This window comes from Vollenhovia emeryi, unplaced genomic scaffold (genome assembly GCF_000949405.1).
Source record: "Vollenhovia emeryi isolate VEMERY1.0 unplaced genomic scaffold, V.emery_V1.0 DF939192.1, whole genome shotgun sequence".
NCBI lineage: Eukaryota > Metazoa > Arthropoda > Insecta > Hymenoptera > Formicidae > Vollenhovia > Vollenhovia emeryi.
The window spans coordinates 874,258-896,181 of record NW_011967174.1 but is presented as its reverse complement, the minus strand read 5'-3'; the positions used below and the strand labels follow the sequence as shown (position 1 = coordinate 896,181).

Sequence of the window (21,924 nt, the reverse complement as noted above, 5' to 3'; positions counted from 1 at the left end):
GTATATCTGATATATTTATACAATATGCTCACATTAAAATATGAGAATATTATAATATAATATGTTCCATCGGTAAACCTACATATTTACAATACTATTTAATTTCCATAATAATATTAGTGATGAAATTATACCTTTCGAACAAATACTTCTATTGCATTTCTCCCATGTATCTACGTCCCTATTATGTAAAGATTTATTCATTTAATATACATACATGTTTTATACATTTTATGTACATTTTTAAATATATTTTTATAATCCCCCTAGAGGCAGAGATAAATAGATGAGCTTGATCATCCGTAGCTTTTTGCCCCGGCACAATCCATCCGAGGTAGATCGACTTTGTCGTAATGTTTCGCATCAAGCGGAAACACCGTCGCGCATCGCGTCACCTTCTCGTTTTCCCACGCGGTATCGCCGCGAGGGGGGGGAAGTGAAACAACGAGATAGCGTCGTCTCGCCGCGAAATGAGATTCTGATACCGCAATTCGATCGCCGCGCGTCTTCGCCGCGGGAACCGGGGCATAATAAGGGTGCGTGCGGACGTGGGAGGGGGCGGTGAAACGAAAGCGGGCGCGGAACGCGGATGCTGATTTATCGGAAATTAATATGCCGCGAGAAGCTGGCGGGAGAAATACCGCCGTGTCGTTTACGGCCGCCCCCGCGCGCGCAGTACGGGGGATAGGAAGAGAATTTAAAATAGATTTGCCCGGGCGAAAAAATACTCGTCATCTGTTCTCCTGCGGGGCTTATCGCGGCTGAGATAACGATGCGCCCGGAGTGGGCTCCGCGAGCGACTAAGGCACATTGATGGTCGCCGTTAAGAGGATGGAGAAAGAAACCGATGGCTGGTGGCTAGATGGATCCCCTCGTCAGCGGAGGGTGGGAGATACCGGGCATTGTGCGCCCTCCCCGCGCCCAACCGCCAGCGCGCAGCCACCGTACCCATCGACTCTCGGATCCGCGCGGGCTGATCCACAGAATAGCTAGATCGTAGATAAGTAGCGATCTTGCCTCTCGGTTCAGAAACGTCGGCCCGATCCGGCTTAAAGCGACAGAAGTCGAGTGGCGCGACTTGGAGCGTGAATTCACGTTAGGAGAGCGTGTCGGTATGTGCTAGAAAACGCCCCCGAGCGATCGCTTTGAGGATGCTCTTCAATGGATTTGACGACTAAACACTTCCAGAGAGCGACTTTCCGTCCGATGTTAAACATTACCATAATGAAAAACAGGAAGGGGATTCGACGTTTGCTGCGAGCAGATTAAATACAATATAACAGGTCAAATTTGTTGTACGATACAGCAATTTATGCGTACAATAATGCCACAATCTTTAAGCAACGATTTCACTTTAGAGGAGGAAAGATGTTTAAGCATATTGTGCTTCTGTGTGCTACCAACTCGATTAAAATTGAAATTAGTATACAAAGACATGTGTTTCGGTAGTCGAACTGACTAACCCCTTGAAGCATGCTGGTAACCATAGACGTAATACAACTAGACCGAGCCAATTTCTACTAGTAAAATACATGGTAAAATTTTCAAAAATTTTCACGTTGTCCCACGATCGCATGATTTTCAGGATAAATTTTAAAGGTTTGTGTCCACGATGCTTGGCCCAAGTTCTAGTTTCAAGAAATGTGCAGCCAATCAACTCGCAGCTATTCCATAAGAGCTACAAGTTGATTGGCTGCACATTTCTCGGAACTAGAATTTGGATCAAGTTCCAGCAACGTGGACACAGGCCTTATGAGAAAATTCTCTCTGTGTACTATCGGATTTCAGCTCGGACTGTGTTTCAAGTCTAAAAGTTATCGGCCCGCTGGTTGCACAATGCATACGCAAAAGTATTATACACATAGACACTAAAAAAATCCAGCCCGACTGTATAAGACATTTCTAAAAAATTTAATCGCTATACGTCTATTTGACATTATAGAAAATGTTACGTAATATACGCGTCTCCTATATACACGATTAAACTCCTTCGGATAAAAGCCTAACGTTTAATTCGCTAAAAACACGTATTAAAGGGACGCAGTTATATATTCGCGGTTAATCCGCTGATCGATCACTGATACAATATGCCCCAGCCAGCGGAATGATTTATCACGCGGACGAGATGTTACATTGAAATTTCATTACGTTAATAAGAACCAAACTCTTAACGGCCGCGCGATGTGCCGCGGTATCCCGCACACGTGGAAGTCGATAAATTATACCGTTCCTCTGTTTCGCCTTCCCTTGGTGTAGATCGCGAATCGTCTAAATCCACCGACCGCTCGGCTGTATCAGGAACTCATTCCGCAGAGAGACGATTTCCACTCTTCCGGCGCGCGAGCCCCGAGGAAAAAATGACGTAGACGAAGCACCGGGGAACTTCGTGAAATACGAGTGCAACCGGCACCGCGATGCACTTCATGCATCGCTGTGGGCGTCTGCATTCGTGACGGATCTACTCGACGAGCGATCCGAGCGGGAAGCTTCACACACCGCCGACGAACGCGTGTCGGCGATTTATCGCGTTTATATACATGTTCCCGGCTTGTATCGTGTGTGCTCGCGTCGTCGTAGGAAAGCGTGCACCTGCAGTAAATAGAGGGAATGCACGGAATCACCTCGAGCGCTACCACCGGCGAATCGAATGTGATGAAACCCTCCGGGCCGCGTATGAGATCTTTATGCTGTGCCAGCCGCGAACTGTGTTGATTACGTTGGCTATCGTTTATCAGTCCACGGTTATTTTTATATTTTGCTATTTTTATAAAATTGCGTTTACAAAAATAGAACAAATCACGAAGTATCGAATATTTGTATGAAATGTCATCAAGCTGCACAATTTTCACAATCAATTAATATTCAAATTGATTTTTGCAGAAATGAACTCCTGGTGGGACAGCGAACATTGGTCGACTAAGCTCTAATTTAATTTATCCCTTATCTCTATCTGCCCCCTAGGAAGAGACAAAGTATGAGTTGAACTGATTGTAAGCTTAAAGTTAAACGACGTTGGAAAAACCGGGTCTAATGTCCACTTCTATCAATGCAGATCACCTTTAATCTCGGTTCACCTTTTTTTTTAAATCTTTTTCTAGCTCTAACAGTTGGGAAAAGATGGAAAGTAAATTAAACCGAGATTAAAATTAGACTACATTGGTGGAATTGGACATAACACATGTACAGCGATATATAAATATCGACGTAGATGTACAACGTGTCCTTCGTCATATCCGTGTATTTCTTTGTCTTTTCTTTATTGTCATTCCAATTATCACAAAATACGGTCGAAAGAGATAGAAATCGATTGGCGATGAGAGATTTGTAAGTAATGGATATAACCGGGCTTCTCATTTATGTACCGGCTTCGGAGAAGAATCGACTAGCAATGAAGTCGACCCGAGACTATAAATCAGCAAAATGGGCAAAAAATTATGCGGTAAAGTACTCTCGTTTTACTTTAGAAGGGAGATCGCCTCTCTGAACAGAGAAATTTGCATTTCCCCGCTGCTTACCTCGCAAAAGCGGAAACATTTCAACGTTGTGCCCATGGAATGAAGAATATCTTCTTATTAAAATGTTACTGTATTATTTATTTATGCTGATGCACAAATAAGAATTGATTTCCAACGAAATTACATAAAACATTGATCGTACAAAAATAATACACATATAAGTATGTACATTCATTTTTCTTAATAATGGCCTCCTTTTGTTTCGTCTTATTGAAATTACATTTATTATTTCCTCTCCGTCTCGGCGCATATTCAACAATAAGATTTCGGAGATTTGGCAGTATTTGGGATCGTACTGTGGAACACAGCAATTCTAATTTTTGGCATTCGTGCGCGGAATTCGTAAAAAGATACATAAATCGAATTTCAGGCAGCATTTAACACAATCTTTGTATTCTAGCTTATTTAATTCTATGCAGCCGTGCCAGTGGCAAGCAGGCCGATCCGACTTTTGCCAAGTTGTACATTACCGGTTTATATTAAGGAGAGTACTTCCGGCGGTACTGGGAGTTCCAAGACTTTATCAGTGCTTCAGAAATAAACCTCTTTTGTTTCCTATGTGGACCGTGCCTATCGATCTTCACTTTCAAGTTACTTGATCGATAGTGAAGTGCACACGGAGATCCGTCAAACGGAGAAAGATTCCCTGTCTTCCTTACAAACAATCACATTTTATATTTGACATTTTCCAGCACATTTTTTTAATTTTGCGATTACGCTTTCTAAGCAGCTTTCAAGGAAAAGGATATGTAAAAAATCAAAATTGCCCGAAGTAATAATTAGAAAAGTCCAATTTGAGAATAATCCCAAATTTAAATTCAAACAAATTGAAAATAATTTAACATTTTGTCAGCACCAAAAAGCTGTTTTAGACTGCCTATTTGCTATAAAGTTTTACTTTATAGTTTAAGTTAAGAGTCAAGTAAACCTGAACTAACTATGTTAGGACTAAGCCCTTTTAGGATCCGATTAGTTTAAGATAGACTTAAATCGCGGGTTAAAGTCAGAGTTGTCAACAATTCTACCTGCGATTTGTATAAAAATAATTATATGTCAGAATTAAGATTAATCCCGAAAATGATGAAAGGGAGAAGCAGTTCGGAATAACATAGAATGTGATTAGTGTATTTGTTAATCAACTCAGCGTGCATGCAATCGGCGGAAATATGAATCATCATGTTACGCGTTAAAGACATTAAAACGCGCGACTGATCGCGTCGACGGCCGGCAATTTCGACCCTCGTCCTAGACAATATTCACTTTCCACTCTGTTTAACTTCCGCGAAATCACCGCCGGTCACTTTTTCGACCGCGCTGACGCCCTCCCGTCGCAAACAAGCCGTGCAAACATAACGCAGCCGGGACCGCGGCAGCGAAACAGCAGAATTGCGGTCGACATGGATGATAGATACGTGCAACACGGCGAGTTCGCGCAGCCGTGAATAAGAAATGCCGGCGATCCTTCGGAGTATGCACCTTTTTCTAAAATATTCCGCGCGCGCGCTGCCGTAACCGCGACTCGGAAACCGTAACCACCCTCGTGTTACGGTGCTCGCGCTGGAAGTCGCAAGTCGTGAGACAGGTTCTCGGTGCCACTTCGGGGTGCAACCGCCGGCGGTGGCAGCTTTCAAAACTGCCGCGCGGAGAAGCGAAGAGAGGCGGGAGACTTAAATCCCACCGTCCCCGCAGCGCGGGTTCCAGACGTCCTAGAACCCCGCGTCACTTATGCGACGTTAAAACGCGGCAGTAAACGGCTACGGAGCTCGACGTCGGACGGACCGAATAAAAGAACCAGGAGCGCCGAGGGTGGCATGGTTTCTCGTGATCGTAAAGTCGACCGCGTCTCCCCGGCTGCAGTTACCGACGCGTTTCGCTTATGCGAGAGCGTGTCGCGCGACCGGACGACGGTATTACGTGAAAAATATCGCGGGCTGACATGCCGGATTCGCGACGGCTCGTTCGTCGATGAGCGCAAATTTATGTTGCCCAAGGACACCCAGAAACCAGATTTATTTAAACAAATGAGATACGTTAAAATCAAGCTTCTTCGAATCTACCACATTTTTAGTGAAACATTTGCTAGATTTGAAGAAATAGATATGAATTCTCTTAAGGCCTGTGTCCACGATGCTAGAACTTGGTCCAAGTTCACTATTGTTGCATTGTTGAGACGGTCATTATTGCATTGTTGAGACGATCACGACGAAACGACACGCGGAAGGAACGCGACGTATTGTTGGAGTTTGCGATCGTAACGATCGGAAGAACCGCGTAATTCGCAAGAATACTTAATTTTAACGACAGCCCTGCTGCCTGATTTAGATGCTTCTTTACGGGATTTGTCATTCCAATCTTATCGCTGAAAATCGACTTATATTGCGCATAAATATCCAGTGGCTCAAAGGCTTGCATTGAATATCAATACCTCGAAGGAGTGACGAGAATTCCGTATCTTTCTCTAGTGTGGAAATAAAAGAGCAAATGTCCGGCGTCTACATCATTAAATTCGTTGAGTCATTACCAAACCATTGAGTGAGATACCACGCATCGCTCCGAAGTCGCGCCATATACTATTCCTACTTTATTCACAATCAGTAAAATTAAGTAGGTAAGCGAGAAGGGTGGGCGTGAATAGCTCAGGTGGAAGAGCATTCGCCCAGCAAGCGGAAGATCCCAGGTTCGAATCCTGGTCTAGTCCTAGCTCTTTATTTTCCTCGAAAATTAATAAGTGGCGCGTCTTTGTGCCTCCCCGAAGATACAGCCCTATTTATTACTATGGATCGTGGTCATTTTTAATTATGCCTAGGCCCAAAAAGCGCCAATGCGCGTATAATGTGCTTTAAATGTACATTTAAATTTGCATTTAATACACGCATTTGTCCGGCATTAAATGCGCATTTAGTGCATATTGTGGCAGCACATTCCAAAAACCTGTACCATTGACCTCCTATGCATAATTTTTCATGCATAAGCGTGTATAAATATAGAGAATTATATAAAATTATATATCTCAAATATACCCAAACAAATTTGCGCATTTTGAACACACAATTAATGTTGTTTTAAAGCCAATGCAATAAAACGCGTATTAAAAGCACGTTATATGCGCGTTGACGCTTCTTGGGGGTCGCTCCTGCTCGATATGTCATTGCTTTTTACTAATAGAGTTAAACGAGATGTTAAATAATTTGTTTCTTTACTACACGCTTCATGTTAAAATAATAAATTTCGTTACACATGATAAAATGTCTCCGTTGTTTTCGAAATTAACGGCGTATCGAGTAGGAGCAGTGCTGACCTAGGACTGGTTAAAAATAATTCAACGAACTTAACAGTGTGTACCACATGTTTGCTTTTCTTTCTTCCTTCTCTTCTTTCTTACTGTTCCTCAGTCGGTAGAATATTACTTGTTCCAAAACACCGATGCATTTGTTAAAGAAAAGAAAATGCATGCTGTTTGAAAGTAAGTACTTGAATTTTTTTCCCCCACTCGCGAAAAGCTCTCCGAGTTATGACGACAACAGAATCGAATAAAATAGCGATAAAGTGGCTGTTACTCTGCTTGACGTTCAACTGTTACGTTTACTATTTTTGTGACACAAACAAAGAGACGGCCTCATCGCGCGTTTCACATCTAATTATACTTATTTTCCCCCTTATCTCCTACACGGATAAATTACTATATGGATAATGTATGTTCGATCAACCATACAAACCCTTGTAACGAGTCGTTCGATTCGCTTTTTTATACCCGACTTGTTTCGTAAACAGGAAAATATCTATTTTAAAAAAAGAACAAAGTGAGATTTTATTATTCAAAAGCCCGCAATAATCGCTTTAAATTAATTCATGCTTGTACACACATTTTAATTTTGGTACATTTGGAGACAAAGAAAGATTTCAACAACGCCAATATTTGAAAAATTCCTATTTTACCCATAAATAAACGCTACAATAATAACGCAATTCGTTTCTTATTATTTTAAAAACATCTTATACACAGAGAGAACAAAATAGTCATTTTAGGAGCCAAACATATTTTTTTAATTCCTCCAACAATGTACATTGTTAGGTCAACCATAACTTGCGTTGGAGGAATTATAAAAATATGGTTGGCTCCTAAAATGACTATTTTGTTCTCTCTGTGTACTTTATCACCTCAACATTAACCCTTTAAAGCACACATTTTTCTATTGAACCATTTTAATAAACGACCCCGAAAACCCCTTTGTATAAAGTTTTCAAGAAATAATCTTAAAAATTTGGTCGATAATGAATTTTTCCGAAAAAATGGCTGTTTTTTCATATTTCTTTATTTATAAAACTTTTATGATAAATATTCAAGACTACTCAACCTTTTTTATGTTCTTTTAGTGCTAAGATATCAAAAAAATGAAAAAAAACCCTACCTAAATGGGTTAACTAAAAATTAAATGGCCAAAAAGTAAAGAAGTTGAGGTGGTAACGTGGGTTACCAGCATGCTCCAAATGTTTAAACGAAATGTCGGTTTTATCCATCAGAGTTCGAAACGTACAGCCAAGAAACGGCGCGGACGATCGGATCGCCACCGCAAAGTCAGCCCACAGTGGCACCTCCTAACAACAATCAATGCATCATTTCGCTAATGCAATATTATACCGTCCGCTTCGTTTGCTCCCTCGGTTTGTGCAGCAAATGTAAAAGCCTCGCTCGGGGCAAGTGTTGCGCGAGGACGATGCACGTACGTACGTGCATGCGTGCCTGCAGCCGGGCAAACACACCTATTCACGATGCACGAGCAAAGTCAACATCAACCGGCACGTGCAACGACACGCCATTTCATCCAGGAGCATCTATCCGTTCGTTGTCGGTCGCGCTTGTCTACCACCCTTGTATGATTACGCGCGCGCGCGCGGTTGTTGAAGTGCTGTTCACCAGACGGCGAGATGTTGGGTCACTTGCGCCCGTGTCTCGCCCGCATAAAACATCGACCGCAATGATATCGCCGTCAACAGGAAATTACGCGACTTTCGCGCGCGCCGCGGCTTCTTTCGCCGCAGATAATAGCGTGAGGTGACACTTGAACGTTTAAATCTCGCTGCAATATAATAAGATAGCGAGCGCTCCGCGTTAATAACGGGAAGGCCTTTGAGGCATTTCGCCCCGTATTCGCAGGCGGCATGTTTGAAAAATTTAATTTAAATTATATTAAAAGTTTCATTTTTCGAGTGAGACAAAGCGCCCGCCGCGCACGCGCGCCATCTTGGAGCTCAAGAGCCGCTCAAGTATTTTTAATTATAGAAGCATGTGCAACCTGTTGTCGGCGTAAGAATACTTTAAAGGGTAAAATCGATCAGACGTGACCTAGGGCACGTTTCTTGAACAAAGGACACACCCGGCATTAATTCGCGCTCGCCTCACATCCGAGCGCCGCAACATTTTTCTACCCCAGTTTCTTATGTCAACGTCTTCGCTGGATTATACGCGCGCTCTATTAAGCGCCGTCAGCAATACGTGGAGTAAGCTTGAAGTAAGGAGTAAGAGAGAACCGTAACTTTTAGCTTTTGGTGTAAGGAAACTAAGACAAGCATAATTGTTCAAATATTTGTAACACTAGCCGATAGCCTTCTGATTCGTCGAGAGTAAGCGTAAGAGCTGAAGTAAAAGTAAGAAATAAACTAATAAGAATATTCTTCAATATCGCCAGCAGTAATTAACAACGTCAGTGTTTTCCTGACCGACATGACGGCATTGAAGAATATTCTTATTAGTTGATTATACACCACTGACCATGGTGTTCCCACGTAATTGGAAAATGGAGCGGGAGGGAAGGGGACAGTTAAAAATTGACGTAACGACAGTTCTGTGTACGCCCGACAACCCTAATCGGCACGCAGTTTAAAGTCAAAAAATAGACGCGAAGACAACATCTTTATACTGTTATTGCGACAAATATTACCACGTGCCTCAGTGGTCGAATTGGTGAGACGCCCGCCTGAGAGTGTAGGGAGGTCCAGGTTGAAACCCCGGCTGAGGTAATATTTGTCGCAATAAATTTTCTGTATCATTAAACATGCCAGATATGGTCTATGATAGGGGAAAAATTTATCCTAGACGCAAGAATATATAAACTTACATTTATACAAGTTACTCTTGTCTCAATATGGCAAGTCAATCCTTTTTAATTCGATAGAGAAGAATAAGAATTATTGATTTTATTTTGATATTGTCTTATTTTTATACTAAATGAGGTTGCGCGAGAAATATAAATGCGTCAAGAATATTTTTGTCTCGGTAACAGAAAACCTTTCTGAGGGTGTATGGTCAAGAAAACGCTGACGTTGTAAGAAATAAAATCGAATTATTTCCTCACTCCTACTCCTTACTCCAGGCTTGCTCCATGCATTGTAGACGAGAACATTGTACACCGCGACGTTATGCGCGGCCGTATCGGTCCACATTTCCGCGACACTCGATTCAAGCCAGCTCTCTCGCGGAGCATCGTGCGCGACAGTCGACGCGAATCATCGTCGCGCGCTCGTTTAAAATGAATAGCGGCGGGCAGGGAGGCGCGTAAACTCGGTTCACGGCTCCCCGACATTTATCCGGACAGCGCGAAGTATCTGTTATTTTAATGAATGCCGCGGAAGTACGTGTTTGTACACCTTTAACGAGGCATACGCGAATAAATCCCGGTAAAACCGACTCTCGCACGCAAGATTCGCCCCCCCGCGTGCACCACGCGCGCACCCCAGAGAGCATGGAGAGCGCCGAGAGCAGTGTACCGATGTACGTACACGCGGGTAATAAACACTTTTTATCCAGAGATGCACGGACTCATACGAGGGTTGTTTGATATATCAGTGACTTTTACAAAATACACTTAAATCACAGTCTGATTTTATTTCTGATATTCGCCATCTTATCCAAGTATGCACACGTGTTTTCAAGTAGAACTGTCAAATGGAAATTTTTTCACAGCGTTCTAAAGCGGATAAATCTGTGTTCTTTGGCTAAAATGGAAAAAAGTGAATTCCGCGTGCTAATAAAACGTTACTTTTTTTTGCGTGGAAAAACCATTAAGGAAACTGTAACCGTGGATATTGCACTCCAGAAACGAAGGAGCAGCCAAAACAATGGATTTCTCCTGGTGAACTCGCTCCGAAAAAGGCAGAAACGGTTCCGTCGGCCGGAAAGATCATGGCTGCTTTAGAATGCGGTGAAAAAATGTCTAACAGATCTATTTGAAATCAACATTGTGTGTACACTTAAAAATAAGGTGGCAAATATCAGAAATGAAGTTGGACTGCGATTTCAATGCTGTCTCTCGTAAAAGTCACCGACTTATCAAACAGCCCTCGCAACACTACAATTCTTTGTGACGCGATATTTTTCAATTTTCATTGTCGCGCGATGTTTAATTAGTCCGGGGAATAAAATTTTAAGTCGCTCGCAATTCGAATCTTCCTTTTGGACTTTTTATCAGAGGGATATATTTCAGCTGTCAATAATTACGAGGTGAAGCGCGTAAATTTTTAAGTCAACATGACGTTTGTATAATTGTGTAAAATATCGTGACCCAGTTGCTTTGTGGAATCGCCATATTTTTCATTTATCTCGATGCATCTAACGTGTATATACACGTAACAAATATTTTTATTTTCCCGGTTATATTTAATCTCGATTCGCTCATGATAACGCTCCCATTAATTAAATATTACACGTTGCTTTCAGGCTATATTTACGGGAAAATATTTTTCCTTCAAACACTGCGTTCGTATTGTTATTTAATCGCAGCGGAGTCTGTGAAATATTCTTAAAAAATCTTTGAATCTATGGAACGTTAACGCTAACGTTAATTAGCGTCGCGGCTTGCGTAAAAAAAAAAACCGTCAGAGCGAGATCGTGCAATGTCGAATCCGCGATTTAATTAACGAGATTTTTATTACGAAATGGCAGGATAAATCTGTGCAATCGCCCTTGACGGGATACGGCTTGTTGCGATTGCGATAGCACACACCTCTCGTACGAGTAGCACATTAATCCACTTCAAAGTGGAAGTGGCCCGTGTCACACGCAGAGCTTCGCTGGATGACGAACCGTTTCCCCTCCCCGAAATATAGTATTCCCATCGATCAGCCGGCGCTCACTTAGTAGAATTCAGATCGCCGTCTTCGCGTCGAAGCATTGTCTGGCTTGAGGCCCGTACGTCACTAATGGGAGTGTGCGCGACCCCAGATACCCCGGCTGCATGACAAATGCACTAATCGGCCTTCAGTATAGAATCGTTACGCCCGCGCAAAGCTATGAGTGATTACTTTGACCCGACGACGGCGACGCTTCGATGAATATTGAACGGAAGAACCGCGATTACATATTCCGGGGACAATGCCGTAATTTTACAGTGACGAGGGAAAGTAGAACCTGGGTCGGAGCCTGGATTTCCGAACGCCGCGCCGGCCGACCGCGTTGCGCTTTAATTGAAAATGCGAAATAAATAAATTATTGGTGCAGTAAAATTTATATAGATTATCTTATTAGGGAAAATTTATTATTTTCGTTATTTTATAAAAAAATATATATTTGCGTCAGAGGCTACGTAAAAGTGCAATTCCAATAAGTACGTGGCCCAAAATGGCGTAAGCTGCGAGATGTAATGTAAATTTATGGGAAAAAATTTATTGAACCTCTTTAATCTTCCTTTCTTCTTTTTGGTTGTCTCGAATGTTGAATCTATTTTACGCGTTAGCCGGCTCTATACATCTTCGCATTCTTGTCTCTTTCCCTCTTGTGCCAGTCCATCCTACGTGATGTTAAAAATTCATCAGAACCTCCTTGCTTATAAAGTGCTATTTTTCTCCATATACGCCTCGTTTGCGCGCAATCCCGTTTCTTTCGCAAGATTGGTATACACTCGTGTCAGTTTGCGAGCGAGATGCAAGCGTGATTAGGTGGCGTTGCTGCGCCAATATGTAATCGAGATCGCACCAAGACCGGCAGCGCCGTGATACGTGTAATGAAATATGGTTATTGATACAAACTGCCGCGGGTACGTTTTAGTACGTATTTGTCACGGGAAGAAAATTATTGCGACACCGATATTATTGATCCACTAAATCATCGTCAAAAAGATAGAGAGAAGGGGCGAGGGAAAACATTGAGAGAGCGGATAAGTTTATCCGGCGCGATTGCGATATGGAAACACCGATCGTAAAATTGGAGGCGCGAGGACGCGCAAAATCCTTCTGGCTCAAATCGAACGAGGAAATATGCCGCGGCGCCGGAGTACGCTTTCGGAAAAGTTTTAAGACTCGGTTTCAAGAATACGCAAAAGTTTCGAGGGGCGACTTTTCCGAAAATCTCGCACAAACCGGACTTACGCCGTAAGGACCTTGGATCGCCACATAAATGTATAAGAGTACGATGGTGTACATGGCACGAAGGGAAATCGATATCGTTTGATAAGTGCTTCGGCGAACGTACTCGGATTTCTCGTTATTTTTGCATTAGATATCTCCCCCGATACGTCTTCGCGATCGACCCTCGCTTAGCGCAAAAAAAAAACAGTATTTGAAAAATAATTCTTCTACTATTACATGCAATAGAAACTGGAGTTTTCATTAATATTAATGAAACGTGAAAGACTATTGAAATGCATGATGAAAAAACGGAATGCTCCGTGCATCTCATTAGCTTTCATTATTCTCGGAATACATCGTATATTTCAGTCCTCTAGTTTGTAAAAACCTCGATGCATCTTCTCTTTCATAGTTTTTCTTTACGCGATTATTATCTTTTACAAAAGACTTTTGTAATGAATCGATCTACGTACATTAAGAAATATTATATTGACGTATTCTTCAGGCGCATTGCAGAATTATTCCTTTGATAATAAAATTATTTTCGCTCATGTCTCCGAGGCGGAATATTCTTCAATTGAGATATATCAATCAAATTTGTGTAACAAATGTGAAGCACATTTTAATATTTATCTAATAAGCCGGCGTTGGTTCGCGCATTACACTAGTTTTCTCGTGCATACGTAAACCGGACAAAATTAATGAAGAAAAATTGCATTGCGCGATAACCTCCTTAGGTTCATGCATATTTCTGTGACAACTTGGATATTTAATGAATGTGGAAGACCATTAGGTCATATCCTTGTGTAAATTTCACAGTTAAATTTGAATAATGATAATTCCACCATTAAGCAGAATTCTAAGATATAAAATTATCTTAAACATACACACGCGTAGATTTTTTCTCATATAAATCAATGTATGAATGCATAAAAATGTTAAAAGAATTATTTCTATAGATTTGTTATCAAGAAATTGTTAAACTAAATTGCAAACCACTTTTAATAGCATGGTGTTTTATCTTCAACTTATCTCTTTGTTATTATATTTATGTCATACAAGACTGTGATTAACAATTTCTGCTTTTCAAGAATTTAGAAAACAAAAGTCTAAATTTGATGTAATAATTACCAAAATGACAAGTTCAAGTAAGTTTTATTCACCTTGCCCAAATACACAAGAGATTTGTGACTAATCTCGAGATGGTAAAAATAAATGAAAATGTTAAAATCAAGTCAAAATGTCGATCATCCATTAAATACGGCTTGCAAGTTCAATCCCGAATTCACAGAATAATGAAAGAGTCGCGAATAGAGATTGCTTTTTCAAAATCGAACTATGGCAAATGTCAGCTCTCGGAAAAGGGTCGGAAAACTCATTAACCGAGCCAGACGGTTGATGAGTCTTCGCAGTGTAACTATTATTGAAAGCATTCGAATTAACTGCATTCGAGGCATCATAGGTATCGACCTAGTCCCCACACAGGCTCAAATATGCCGCCCCCCCCTCCTCCTTTTGTTTCCCAGGCATTTCCCGGTCTCCACCAGCGCACTTCCATCAATCATTTCAGTTTTGCGCAAGATTCACCCATTATTCGAATCCCTGTCCTCCGTTTTCTTCCTCCGCTTTCGTCTTCCGTTCGTTCAGATCCTTTCCGCTACCTCGTAAAATCAAACCTTCGATGTCTTCAGTTTGCACAGGTTAAAATGACAGAGGAAATTTTAACAATTTATATACCTTTGTTATATTTGTTGCACCGAAGATTATTTTTTCACCGAATATATTTTTGCGATAAAGGCAATAATAATATTTGCAATAAAAATATTTACAAATTAAAATTTATTTACGCATCCAAAAAATACTATGATAAGGTTAATAAATAAATCGAGCAGTAAATAAAGACCGACGCAAACGGAATAATTATCAATGTTGTATTGTCACATCGTTTGTAACAAATTTCACGGCTGAATTTACGCTTATTCAAAGATAGATCTGTGCCATAGTGCGATGTCCCGGCGGTGATGCATTAAAATTATTATAATTTAACGCAAGAGAAATTATCTCGCGGTATTATTGTATTATGAAAGGCGGACCAATGTTTTTCTTTCTGTGGCTACGATTGCCCGCGGTGCATACACACACCAACCGCGAAAAATTGGACGTTTCACACATTTGCAATTTCGCCAAACCGCGAAAACTGCACTAAAATATTGCGTTGATATTCCCATACGCGATGGAAAGTGTCTCGAAAATGTACTTAGCACGTTTCCATTTCGCAATTGTCGTGAATTCTTAATTCCGAGACATATAAATTATAGCAAGTGCGATGCGTTACGCCGAATTACCAAATCTCTTTTATAAATATCGCAGTTAGTTATGATAACGAGGAATTTAGCCACTAACTGCAGGTTTATAAACTTTTAGATGTAATTTGAGTCCGCGGCTGGTTTATAAAATTTCCGCATATTTCGCGAAAGTTTAATCTTCTAACTTTTGAAACTTAATTTCAGCACTTTATTATACGTTTACTTATTAAACCATACGCAACGCAGCCCAATAAAATCATAATCTATAATATATATCGCCAAATGCAAGCGCGTTGTGAATGAATTAATGTCAAAAATAATTAAATATAAAACGCAATTCGTAAAATTGGAAACATCATTTTTAATTAAACCTCACATTTAATGATTTCCAGAGTAATTATTTAATTATGAGAAATTTATATGAATAACTGATAAAAAGTTATAACACGTTTTAATAATAATAAATATATTTATTTGATAAATTTTCATATTATGTGAATAATAACGAATGGTATTAAAGCTTAGATATTATAATGAATTTTTTCTCATTAAAAATACCACGTAATAAATAGAATGTTTCTGTTTGTATGTACAGTAATCTCATGCATTTCTGTCTGACCAGCAGCAGTCGGACAACCGTCTCGAGTAAAAACGGGTTTGAAAAATGCGCGACGTAAATAGGCAATTTCGGATTTTCGCCCGTTTAATTTAACCCTCACGTTTATTTCAATGAGCCTTCACTCCGGGAGTCCCAGGTAATGAGAAAGCAGTAAAGACAGATTAAGAGAGCCCCAAACTCTTCCCATTCCCGAAGCTAACATTCTTTTGTGACAAATCCATTAGGGACTTCGAAGAAATTGAGTTTGCGCCCGCGATTCATTATAATCTCATTTATAAATGAGAACTAACTGCTCGCCTAGAAAACTGTGACAGCCCTTTAATTATCGCGCTTGAACAGTGCACGTCCAATAAATTATCTGAGACTGGGATAATGTTGCATTATAACCAACAACTTTACCATAATCTTCATAAATAAGCTCGCTTTGTTCCAAATATAATTATCTAAATATATACCATTTTATTTCTGCCTAAGTATGCGTATAAGTGTCTCCACTATACTTGAATATTATTTAAAATTTAAGTAAAAAGTGCACACCTCTGAAAGTCATGTAATCGTGGGACAACATGGCATTTTGAAGAACTGTACGAGAGGCTTTTGAAATTTTATCATACGTTCTACCAGTAAAATGTATACGTTTGTATAATTATGCATAATTACTAGTAGAATGCATTGCAAAATTTCGAAAAACTCATATAAAATTCTTCAAAATGCCGTGTTGTCCCACGATCGCGTGATTTTCAGGGTAGAAATTTTAAGAAAAAATTTTTTTTGTGCAGAATAAATAATAATCCAAATTATTCCCGTCTCATACAATATTGTATTAAGAGGTGAAATGAAAAAGAGCGTGAGGAGGAAAGATAAAAGATTTCTAAACAAGCTCTACAGTGTTCATACGAACGGAGACTGAAACGTTTAACGTAAGATTTCTAAGTGCCACTTCTACAGGTAACGTTTCCTGTAATTCTTAAAATATTGACTATGGTGTTCACTTTGTAATTTTATTAATACAATAATCTATGCAATATCTTACGCAGGAGTCGTGAAATCGTAATTAGAAAGAGTCGAGCATCAGCTTGAAGAGCATAGCAATTCGAAGCTTAATCAGCGTACGTACCCGTTGATGCTTACGTACATAATTTCATATTGATTCTTTAGCGTCACCTTATTTTTAATTCTTCCGAGTTATCTGTTCTAAGATATTGCATATAAATTAAATATACACACACAATAATTGTACAAAAATTGTATAGATATAATTTTTGTCACGCAGTCCAATCAACGTAACATTGTGCTGTAATCCTTTTTGAAAGCTGTCGAATGTTCACAAGCTATACACATTTCACTAATTTGTAACCTATCCCTTTAAAGAAGTAAAACTCGAACCTTAACTATATCACTAGTTTGGAATATGTTTCCCTAAAGTTGGTCATTATTAAATTAATAAGGCAATTGAAAGTTTACCTTCGGACAAGTCGCGCTCCTCTTCTCCCTCAAGTGCACACGATCGGGGAAATCGCTTTTCACGAGAAACACATCGAGTCGAACGATCGAGAGACAATAGCGCGAAATCGAGTCGGGTGCGACGTGAACGCAACCGAAAGGGGATACAAGCCCTCGGAGCACTCGCTGCGTAGTATCCAACCACTTCCGGCACAGCTTCCGCCCGACAACTCTTCGATCTCTTACGGGCGCGATCGATTCCCGACGAGGCGGCAGTCGCGATCTCGAGTCGCGACAATCCTCGACACTTGAGAGCGTTTAACGGTTCCCCGCCCGGGAACGCATGGCGACTCGCGCGCGAGGACGATAGCGATTTATTAAAGAAATTCCGCCGCGCTCTCGTCGGGCATGCGACGGACACTTTTGCCCGCATGCATATTTTACTTTCCTCCGCGACGTCGCGCGCGATCCTCCCTCACGACACGCAGCTGTCGCGTTGCTCCAATTTCGACCGTACCTCGCGGGGAACTTTGCGATGGGAAATTAATAAAACGCACCGCGCGCGTCAACACTTTCCCGCCCGCGGCTGCAGCTTTCCGCGTACGCCGAAAAGCGTGTAATCGACGATGACGAGAAGAGAGAGAGAGAGACAAAGAGTTACACTCGTTGCCAGCGTCAATATTGTTACAGCCGGTCGCGCGTATCGTATATTACGAGTTTATCTTGACTACTATCGATCGCGGGGGGAAAAAGCAAATTTTATTTTCGCGATTATATTCCTCCTCCTCCTCTTTCTCATTCTCCGTGCATAATTTCGTTTCGGGATACGCGCCGCGCGACTCCGTATTTCGGACGATCTCTCGCCGCGACTTTTCCTTTTGCCCCGTATTTCAGCACTAATTGCACAATGTAATCCCCTCTTTTATTTTCGCCACATTCGCGATACCCTTCGTCTAATTGCGTAACTCCGTGACGCTCCTCATATACGTTCCGTGCTCGTATAACAATTTACGTACGACGCATGCCGCAATTTCGTCCCGATGCACGTCCGATACGCGCCCAAAGAGCGACTAATTACGTTGATAAAACGCGCGATAAAAAGTTGCACGGGGAAGGGGGTGAGTAATCACGATTGCACTCCGCACCGCGAACTCGCGCTCGCCAAAGACATTTCGGCGAGGAGGGCGCTCTAATGTCACCGTTATCTTCGCGTTACTGTTATCTCCGCGTCTCGCGACACCTTTAACCGTCCGAAAACTGCAATTGCACGGCGGAGGGTACGTCAAACGGTCATCCGGTGCCTGAGTCCCGCGAACACTTTTCGCCCCGGCACTCGGCGTAATCGTTTTCCAGAACACGCCTCGTCCGGTCACGTAAGGGAGCACCGGGACGTTACTGTTATTGCGGCTGTATTTTTACAGGTCGCCGTACGTTCGAGCGTGCGACACTGTTATTTTCCCCGCTACTCCGCGACGTAACACTTTTCAAACACTCCCCCGGGACGTTACTCGCGGCTCCGTACGACGCGGGATTTTGTCCCTCACGAATTTTGCATCGTCACTCGCGATCGCGGCGGCGTCGCCCGCTGAAAATCGTCTTCCTCTCGCGGGCCGCCGGCATCTCGGCCGCGACGTCTCTTCCTCGACGTGACCTCGCGCTCGCGGCGAACTACGCCCGCACGGAAGATCCTCGAGAATTCGCGCGCGGAATAACGCGGTGGACCGAGGAGCGCGGCATCCCTTGCGCTTTCACGTTTTTATCAACGGAACTCGGCCCTTTTATCGATACAGTTTAGAGTCTCTCGCTCGTTCTTTGTCTCTTGCGGAAATTTGTGCGCGCTCTCCTCGGGCGCCTGTGATTCTCAAATTGTAAGTGTCTCTAATTAAAAAATGTGCGTTCGACGAGAATTTCGCCGCTGCGGCTCTCTCAACTGATTTTATCGTTTTTTACCTCGCAACGCGAGCGAATATCCGCTATAATGTATTCGTAACTCTCGTCGCTTTTCCCAGCAAAAATTCAACGTCCGAATGCACAGTTCCATCAACGTGTCACCATAAATAAAAGCATTTTTACGCGCGAGAGCCCGGAAGTTCGCGCCGCTCTCGGCCGCGTTCGCCACTTAAAACCGGAGGATTCGAGGCCGCGGGGGGCTTATCGGGCACCGGCGCGAGCCTGACAGGCCGAGAGCTTTAACGCGGATCCTCGCCGACACATTTACGCACCGCCGCAGAAAGATCTCTCCGCCGTTACATCGAGCGCGGGGCTCTCGCCCCGATTCGAATTGGAGCACTTTCGGATCTCACAGGCGAAGCGTTATCCGCTCCCCCGGAAATCGCATAGAGTTTATCACGTTCGGGGGAAAAAAGCGCGGGGAACCTTCCGCTCGATCACCCCGGCCGATATATATATTTTCCCCGGCGGATTTTCGCGCTCGGTCCTCTTTTCAAATGCCAGAGATACGCCGCAATGTTCCACTTGCGCAACAATTTCGCGCGGGCGAAATTCGGGCGGGCGAGAGCATTTTAATCCGGGGGTTTCACTCAATGTGTTTTCGCGGCACTCACTTCTGAACCGTCGCCGTCTGCCGCGGAGGGGAATCCCGGGACCGAATTTTATTTCGAATCACTCCCGGGCACCCGGAGCACCTCCGCGTTCCAAGGCAGTTATTCCGCGAGGCGGACCTTTCAAAAATTCCCCGCGCGAGCCGTTTCCTCCCTCCTCGCACCCGCGACGCACTCTCAGTCTCCGGGAATTCGAGCGTTTGCCCCTACGTCGACCGGGATTCCCCGATCGCCCGGCGATCTCGCCGAAAATTCCCGCGGCATTCCCGCGGACGCATCCCACCGCTCCCGAGGGCCACTCGGGGCCGACGAAACTCGCGAGGCGCGCGCGGAAAGAGAACGGATTGCCCGATAAACGGTAAACAAACGGGTCGAGGAGTCGGGGAGGAGCGAGATCCGGAGCGGAGGAAAATCCCTCCTGATCGCACACGCGGCTCACACTCGTTGCAATCCCCCGGCGATCGATGGATCCCGCGGCTTTACGGTCACTCACTCGCGTTCATTCTCGCGCGTTTTTTTCATCCCGCGTCCCTCCCGTGGAAATTGCACTCCTCGCGATTCTCTCCGGCGACCGGGATCGACGGCTCGCCGATCTACGGGATCTCGGATCGCGCGGACGAGCGCGACGGGGATGGAGTCGGGGGCCGGTGCCGGGACGGAATCTCGATTTTTTTTTCCCCCTCGGAAAAGCGGTCTTCACCCCGGCGGCGGATGCGCGCGCGAAACCACCACGAGTGATGCTGAGGTCGGACTGGAGCCTCCGACGCGGCGCTAGCGTCGCTGCGAGCGAGGGGCAAACCAAAATCACCCTCCTCCGCGTCGCGACGTTCGGCCCCCGAGGGCGGTGGAGGGTGGCGAGCACAGTGGCGGAGGGAGAGCTAAGTCGCCCGGAGTCTAAGCTGCGAGTCGCGCGCAGAAAATAAGGGGATCTCCCTCTGAGGAGCCGGCCGGCGGCGCCACGGCTGCTATCTTCCCGGCGGATAAATCGTGCTTTTCTTAAACTGTAGATTAGCTCAGGCATAACTCTGGCGCGCATTTCACGGCATTAATCCTCGCTCGTCTTTTACATCCTAGGCTCTGAACGTAATTGATGCACTCAAATGTATGATAATGAAATAAGTCGAAAGAAGGAGAGAGTTAAATTCTCTACGCGCTCCTTCTGCACTAATTGTCCCAAAGGATAATCAAAGTTTCCATGAAAGTGTTCGAATTAATAACACAAATAATAGAAACGCTTGGTACGCTCGTGCAACTTCTTGCGTGCCTACACTCTCTAAAAATCAGTCAGTGAATTATCATTGAACAGGCAAATAGTTACTGATTTACAGTTACACCACTGATTTTCAGTGATATACTTATAACTGAAAATCAGTGACTACTTCGCGGTTTTCAGTGATAATCGATTGACATTTAGAGAGCATCTTTTCAACACAGCGAAACACACAAAGAAGTTCTTAGGCATCGAGACCCAGCATTTCGATTGTATTACAGTAGAGTCCCAAATATCTGAGTCGCGGTCATCCAAATTCTGGTTTATCCAAGGCGATTTTCAGTTAAAACTTTTTGCACTGTCGAGAACAAAATTTTTAATCCCATAAAATTTGTTTTATCACAACAACAATATAAATTAAGCTTCAATAATATTTCTAAAAGAGTCACGAAAATGGATGTACCGTTTTTTTTTTAATCAGAGCTGGAAGTTCCAGTTTATCCGAGGAGATTTTTTAATTTATTTCACTGCCAAAAACAAAATATTTGAGCTGTCTTTTTAATTATCATATCAACAGTATAAACATTTTAATAATATCTTTACGCAAAATGGGTCATAAAAATGGATTTACGGTATTTTTTATTCAGAGCTGGAAGTATATAGTTGCACACTTTGTTGTCGACAACAAATACACTGTTTCTACCATAAGTAATGTGTGTACGTTTGATATACTTTCCCTTTCCAGTTTATCCGAATTTTTCCGAGGTCCACATTGACTTGGACAGTGGACCCTACTGTATCCGCGTGATTTATACGCAACGGTCTCGTTCGCTTATTATTAATGTCAACAATTGTAATTTTGAATCGGGCAAAGCGTCTTCGAGAACAACACTCGTGCCGCCCTAGATACACCCGGCAAAATATTCGGCCG

The 21,924-nt window shown here is 42.9% G+C and overlaps 1 protein-coding gene across 4 annotated transcripts in view; it reads right to left on the bottom strand.

Annotated features, from left to right (window-relative positions):
• LOC105562271 (basement membrane-specific heparan sulfate proteoglycan core protein-like) overlaps nt 1-20,491 on the bottom strand; it is a 216,215-nt gene extending 195,724 nt beyond the window's left edge. For all 4 annotated transcript variants that reach the window (XM_012012987.1, XM_012012988.1, XM_012012989.1 and 1 more), the window contains exon 1: nt 17,244-20,491. The gene's annotated coding sequence lies outside the window, so the exon portion shown is untranslated. The remainder of the gene's footprint in view (nt 1-17,243) is intronic.
• Nucleotides 20,492-21,924: the final 1,433 nt, after the last annotated feature.